The following is a 7,059-nucleotide window of genomic DNA, read 5'->3' as shown; positions in this document are numbered from 1 at the left end:
ACTAGATTGTATTTTGTAAACGATTTTGCGTGTCATCCTTGCGCAGGGTCCATGCTAATATTCTCTGTATCGTTCGAATTTCAGTATATGTACTGCCGAAGCAAGTAAATAAAATAATTAAAGAAATAATTTGTACGTGAATTAACTTTCGAGGACTTTGGAGCCCGTTTTTAAAAACAAAAATATTTATTAAACGTAATGAACAATAATGAATAATTAATGTTGCTATCTCTGGATCAATCGTCTTGTATATCATGATACTGCAACGCTCGCAACTTAGCTTATCTTCTACTGCGTCATCAAGAAGGTCTTCCCGACAAAGTTTCAACTCAAAATGCAAGAGAGAGTTGAATCGATAGAGATGGAACCACAAGAGCCTGGTATGTTGTCTTCTTCCTGATGTGGAACTTTCTGTAAGCAAAGGCTGCGATTGCTCTTGCTATCATGGTGTAAATCAGTTTAGTCCACACGCTGCGTGTATGGGTTACTCTGGTAGTCCAATTCCAAGGGGTAGATTTCTGTCTCTTGATTTGGGATGTCTGTGAATTGGTCCAACTTCATGTGTTCCATTGGTACCCCCAGTTTTAAAGCTAGTAGTGGTGGTAATGTCTGGAAGAAGTATTGGTTCGCTATTCGCTATGGATTTCTCATTTGCTAGCGTTAGTGTTTTTGATTGAATGCCACATCCTACAGGGATTTCGATTAAGAAGATTCTTTTCAGCTTTCTAAATTCTTGTTGCTGTCCGCAGGTCATTGGTAGGATCTCTTCGCTTGGAAGCACGTTTATTCAATTATTGGTGTTTCCCAGTTGATTAAATTTTGGTTTTGATAAAGATAAGTTGAGTAGCTTGCACCGAGAAGTATTTTTCATGTTCAATACAAGAAGCTCGCACGGTTAGTGGCTATCAATTTCTTCTATTTCTTGGCTATCGCAATAGTAAACTTCAGGGTAAGTCTTTATTCAAACTTTATTTCGAAATGTAAAGTGTAGCTGACTTTTTAACATGAATTTTTCTCGCGGGACGATTGCCTTGAACTGTTCTTTGTAAGGAACAGGTGGTGAGTACAAACAGTAAATTTGAAATATATCAGGATATGTTATAGGGACATTAAGTCGTGTATTCTCTAAAATAACTTCGAAAGGAAGTTGCGGCCTAGAGATTTTCTTTTCTTGACTTCAAAGCTAGAAATAATTCATTATTAATTCATAGGATTTCATTATATACAGTGTGTCCACGTAAGGTGGCGGCATATGGGAAACTTTTTTATTATTAATTACTAATTAACTAGTTTGTAACATTCTATCGATGCATTTAAATGAAGTTTGTATGCATAATTTACTCTGTTACAATAAATACTAATGAATAATCACTATCTTTAATTTACTAACGCCTCCACATATCCTCCATTTCTTTTTATACATGTAACAGTTCGATTACAAAATTCTCTTAAGACATTGCTAACCATATGGGGTGTTATATATATTACGAACCAATTCTGCAGAACTTTTTATAAAGAATAACTTTATTTCGTAAAATTGATCATCAAAATTTTCCCATATGCCGCCAACTTACGTGGACAAACTATACAGTTTTGCGAGTGTCAAAGAATTCTCTATTTATATATACAAGGCTATACATTCTATTGAAAATTGTAACCGCTCAAATTGAGCTCTTTTGACCCTGTATTTATGTGAGTGGTCAGCCTACATTTTACCCTATTTAATTACAGCTTATAACATATTTTTGCAGCTTCGACTATTGTTCTCCATTTTTTTCTGCACTCACAGATTTTCCATATCTTATACAATCTGATCTTCCCATCTATTTTTTGGTCTACCAGGCAATCTTTTTCCGCTCGGTCTCCATTCTGTGATTTTTCTTGTACCCTGCCGTTTTACCATCCTTTTAATGTGTCCGTGTGTTCTTTTTGCTGTAATTGTATTTACTATATTCTCATTTTCTGATTAATTCTTAATTTCATAATTCATAAGTCATCTATAGTCATTATTCCCAACTTTTACTGGTCCATGAATTTTTCCAATTATTCTCTTCTCATATATCCTTAGTTATTCTTTGTCTATATTTGTTAGTTATATAGTTTCCGCGGCGTATGTAACTACTGGTTTTATCGCAGTCTGGTAGACGCTTAATTTGGTTGCTAGGATAATTCTTTCGCTCTGCATTATAGTTTTACACTTATTACATGCCCTATATCCCGCATGAATTCTTTATTTTGTCTAGTTTTCCGTATCATTGTTTCTAAGTACTTAAAGGTGTCGACTACTTCGAAGATGAGGTCATTTACTGTTTCTTGTTTGCAAAATTCCTTCTTTCTTCCAGTTTCCATATATTTTATCTTTTTCTGATTTATTTTCAATCCTCTCTTTCCTGCCTCTTTTACAATTTTCTCTAATGTGTTCTCGAAACTTTGCTGGTCTCTTGGTATTAGAGTCAAATCATCAGCATATGTATTGATTTATTAATGATACTTCCATCTCTTATCATGCCTTCAACTGCAATATTAAACAATACCACTGAAAGTCCTGCTTTACCCCAGCATTTATTTCAAAGTCCACAGCTGGTCCGTTTTTTTTTATTACCATTGCATAGTCATTTCACCAATCTTATCAACTTTTGGAGTACTTGTAGTTTTTCCATGTCCTTTATAATCGTCCTCCTTTTCAGACTGTCGAATGCTTTTTTGAAGTCGATGAATAGCATTTAAATATTAATGTTGTGCTCATAGCTTCTTTCAATCACTTGTTTTATAGTATGTATGGCATGTACTGTAGATTTTCCTTGCCTAAAACCTTTCTGATATTTCTCTATTTCTGGTTCCACTACCTTTCTCATTCCCAATTTGACACTACACACTGTAATCTTACATCCTCAGCAGGAGAATCTTCCTCGGGAAGTGGTATTCGACCTCAGTTAAAGTATTTAATTAACTGGTACTTATTTGGTGTGAACAATCAATATTAAATTGGACGCTACCAGCTTTTTAACGAACGATGTTACAATTAATTAAAAAAAAAAAAGGAAAAACTGGAAACACCTTATGAATTAAGTCAAAAATAAAAATTAAATGATATAGAACAATCCCCGGGAGACGATTATCCGAATTAATATTTATTGCTAAGAACAAAAACAAAGTTTAAGCAAAAAATAAATTTATTGAAAAAAAAATAATAAATTGGCATTAATTAAATTAATAAAAGCAGTTATAAATAAAAAAAACTCAGATTTATTTATATATTAAAGATAAGACTGGAACTTATCTATGGAAATCCGGGATGTTTGCAGCTCTCAGCTCGGTTCCCAGATGCTAGAGTTGAGGTTGAGTTTGTAGTCTGGTGATTGTATCCTTGGTGATTGGAACTCCCAACTTGGCAGCTGTAGAACAGCGAATATAATGGATAAAATCACTACAAAATTTACTTTTGCTTGAAGTTTAGAGGAAAAATTCGAATTAATTTCGAGGTTTGATTGAATTTCTCGAATGGAGTGGGAGGTCGATAACAAATTAATTTCTTCAAAAACTTGAATTTTAGAATAAATAAAACAGATGACTACTGTGCCACAATAGGAAAGGAATATTCAAAATTTTTGGAAAAAAAACATAACACGCCGAATGGCATATTAAAACACTTTTACTCACCCATTTCAGATATCAAAATAACAAACAAATAAAACAAAATCGTTTCTTTTCGACTGAACATGTGCTACAATGATATTAACGAGATCAACTACGCATTCATTACATTATGTCAAATATCAATGCTGTTTTCTGATTGGCCGGACATCATAGCCCCTCGTGTTATCTACCGTCAAATCTATAAATGTATTAGTTATGCTAATGAACCAAGAGAGTACGCTACGGCTCATTTTTCCCATCCGCATCAGCGAGCTTCAATATCCTGCCAGAAACTTCTACAGCCTCACAGTCAATCGCATGTGAGTTGCGGGATGTTTGCAATGTCGTGCGTTATGTTCCAAATACGTCTGCGATAAGAATTAACGCCGGCGCCGTATGTTCGAAATCGTAGCTACAGTACAGATTCGATAATCCGAATTCTTCAGTAGTCCGGACAAGCATTTTCAATACATTGGATACTCTCTAATCCGAATTTCATAGTACTCGATAATCCGAACCTATACTTTTAGGCCTATTTCCTATAGAAATGACTATAGGTTCAGGGATTTCCCCAATTACCCTTTTGTTTATATCTGGGACTCACATTAAACAGGTATGCAGCATTTTCACTGCTTTTGTACGCTTTTGAGCAGTGATATTTACATACTTTGTTGGGATGTTCGTAATGCCATTTTAGGTGATATAAGTGGGTTTTTATTTTAATATTTGCTAAAATAAAAATGGCCCCTAAAAGAAAACACAAGACATTGTCCATAAAACCAAAAAGTGAAATTATTTAAAAACTTAACAAGGGAGAAAGTGGAAAAGTGTTGGCCGATGAGTTTGGAGCTGGAAGATTTACAATCTGTGACATAAAACAGAAAAAGTCTAGAATCGACGGTAGGATTAATTTTAAAAAAATTTTAGTGCTTTTCTTTATACAGCTGGTTCCTAAAAATTACCATACGATCTAAAAATAATTTTTATTCTTTTGAGTAGTCTAAACACATCATCAATTTGACGTGAAGACTTTTGACATATTTTGCAAATTTAAATCAATTTTTTTGTCAGATTGACAAGAATAATCATTGATATAACACTCTATGACCAGTAAATCAACATCTGACCAATACGTTATTATAAAATATAATACTAAGATATTAGTGGCACTAAAATACACTGCTCATTTTTTGGAAAAAAAGTAGTTAAAGAGTCGTATCATTTTTTAGGAACCAGTTGTCCAATTGTGTATATTTTTTTTAGATTTATTAGTCAGTGTGATTCTGGCCCAGGGCGCAGAAAAACTTTGCGAAAAGCTGAATATCCTGAAACGGAAACTTTGTTTGTATGCGTGGCTTTGTAGACAAAGATCGAGGCATGTCCCAATTTCCTATGAAATTTTATCTGCTAAAACAAGACAGTTTTATACCGAAACATATGAAAATGATAATTTTAAAGCTAACAGGGGCTGGATTTGTTCGAAATAGGCATAGTCTGCGCGCTTTAAAAGTGTGCGGCGAAATACTATCCAATGATCAAAATGTCGTCAATCCTTTCTTGACTACATTTAAAGAGAAGGTAAGACGACAATTAAATCTTGTGGCTAATCAAATATACAACGCAGACGAATCTACTGGAAAAAGTTGCCAGAAAAAACGCTGGTTAGTTCTCAAGAGAAGACCGCACCAGGTCGAAAAATAAGCAAAGAACGGGTAACATTTTTAGCTTGTTGCAATGCAGATGGGTCACATAAACTGAAGATGCTAATGATTGGAAAGACAAAAAATCCACGAGCATTTAAAAACGCAGACATTCCCGTAGAATACAAATCCCCTGATAATGCATGGATTACTACAAAGATTTTTATAGATTGGTTTCATCAATCATTTACACCTCAGGCTAGGAGCCATTTAAGAAGTCATAATTTTTCTGAAAAAGCTCTGTTAATCATAGAAAATGCCTCAAGTCATAGAACTGTAGAAGAGCTAACTAGTGAAGATAGAAGATTTACAACATTATTCCTCCCACCAAATTGTACAGCACTCATGCAGCCTATGGATCAAAATGCAATCAGACTAATAAAATTATTTTACCGAAAAAGCCTTTTAGCCCACATTTTATAAAATAACGAACACAGCGTTGTTACGTTGTTAAAAACTCTTAACCTAAAAGATGCAGTATGTCTGCTATGCAATGCTTGGGAAGTCTTACAGTAGTGCTGGGACAAAATTATGTCCGATAACGATGAAGACATTAAATATGAAGCTGAAGATCTAATTGCTCTGAATGAATTACGCCTTAATCTGCTTTTTTTGGATAGAGATATGGAAGGTAAATAAAGATGTTATTCTTTTTAGATGTTGCTGGAATGCTCAATGTTTTGGCAGAACCAAATCTAACAAACGTGGAAGTACGTAATTGGGTTGAAAATGATGAGACCTATTAGCGCTGGAAGAAACAGATGGAGATGAACCTGAAGTTGGCGAGAATGAGGGCTCGGAATTAGATAACAAAAACAAAAATGTTAATAACGCTAAAGTAGCTAAAAGTTTTAACCTGTATGAAAATTGGCCGAAGAATTGATATTCCATTAAATGATATACTTCAGAGATTAAAAGAAATGACCTTTATGAATAATCAAAGATGTGTAAAGCAAGCGAAGATTACAAATTACTTTAGAAATTAAAACATACCATATTCTTACTTTTTTATACATATATTTTTTAGTGTTACTTATTCGTAGTTACTGTATAAAAAAACAACTGTTTCGGTAACCCAAATTATTTGTTAATCCAAATCGCCTTGGTTTTTATTAATTCGGATTATCGAGTCTGCACAGTACTAGATTGAATTAATATAGACACTTTTTTATAGGGTCGTCAAAAAATCATAATATCACTAACTTAATTGTACTTGGCGTGGAATTGGCTTCGGCAAATACACCAAAATAATATCCAAACATAAAAACATATGAAGACATTATAATGGTGTTTGAGTCTGTTCGAGCAAATTACTATCAAATTTTTCGTCGTTCGTTGAACTCATTTGTATTATTTCTAGACGTATTTGTACACTACGATGCTACCTACAATCTACACGCAATTCCACCAAATGAATTTGGAGAAAAACTTTGAAAATCATGTTAGCCACGCTGAACCAACATGCGGCGTTCCACACGTTATGTGCCTAGCGATATTCTACACATACACTTCAAAAATTTAAACAAAATATTGTATTGAAAATACAGAAGATACTAAGCAAATATTGATATAGTGTGCTTATTGTTTAATGAAGATGAAAATTCGTCGAACAGCGAATTTCATACAATTTTTAAACCAGTTGAATTCATCGTCACAAGAAGTCGTACGACGTTGAATAAGTTGAATTATTTCGTATTTTGTCTGATATCATACAGAAACACTT

The 7,059-nt window shown here is 33.8% G+C and overlaps 1 non-coding gene across 1 annotated transcript; it reads right to left on the bottom strand.

Moving 5' to 3' along the window:
• On the bottom strand, nucleotides 1-108 carry LOC130893557 (U6 spliceosomal RNA). Its single transcript, XR_009059222.1, has one exon. It is a non-coding gene; the product is annotated as a U6 spliceosomal RNA (small nuclear RNA).
• Between the last annotated feature and the right edge of the window lie 6,951 nt (nucleotides 109-7,059).

The sequence above is a fragment of the Diorhabda carinulata genome, chromosome 4 (assembly GCF_026250575.1).
Source record: "Diorhabda carinulata isolate Delta chromosome 4, icDioCari1.1, whole genome shotgun sequence".
In the NCBI taxonomy this organism is placed as follows: domain Eukaryota; kingdom Metazoa; phylum Arthropoda; class Insecta; order Coleoptera; family Chrysomelidae; genus Diorhabda; species Diorhabda carinulata.
This window is presented reverse-complemented; position numbering and strand designations above follow the sequence as displayed.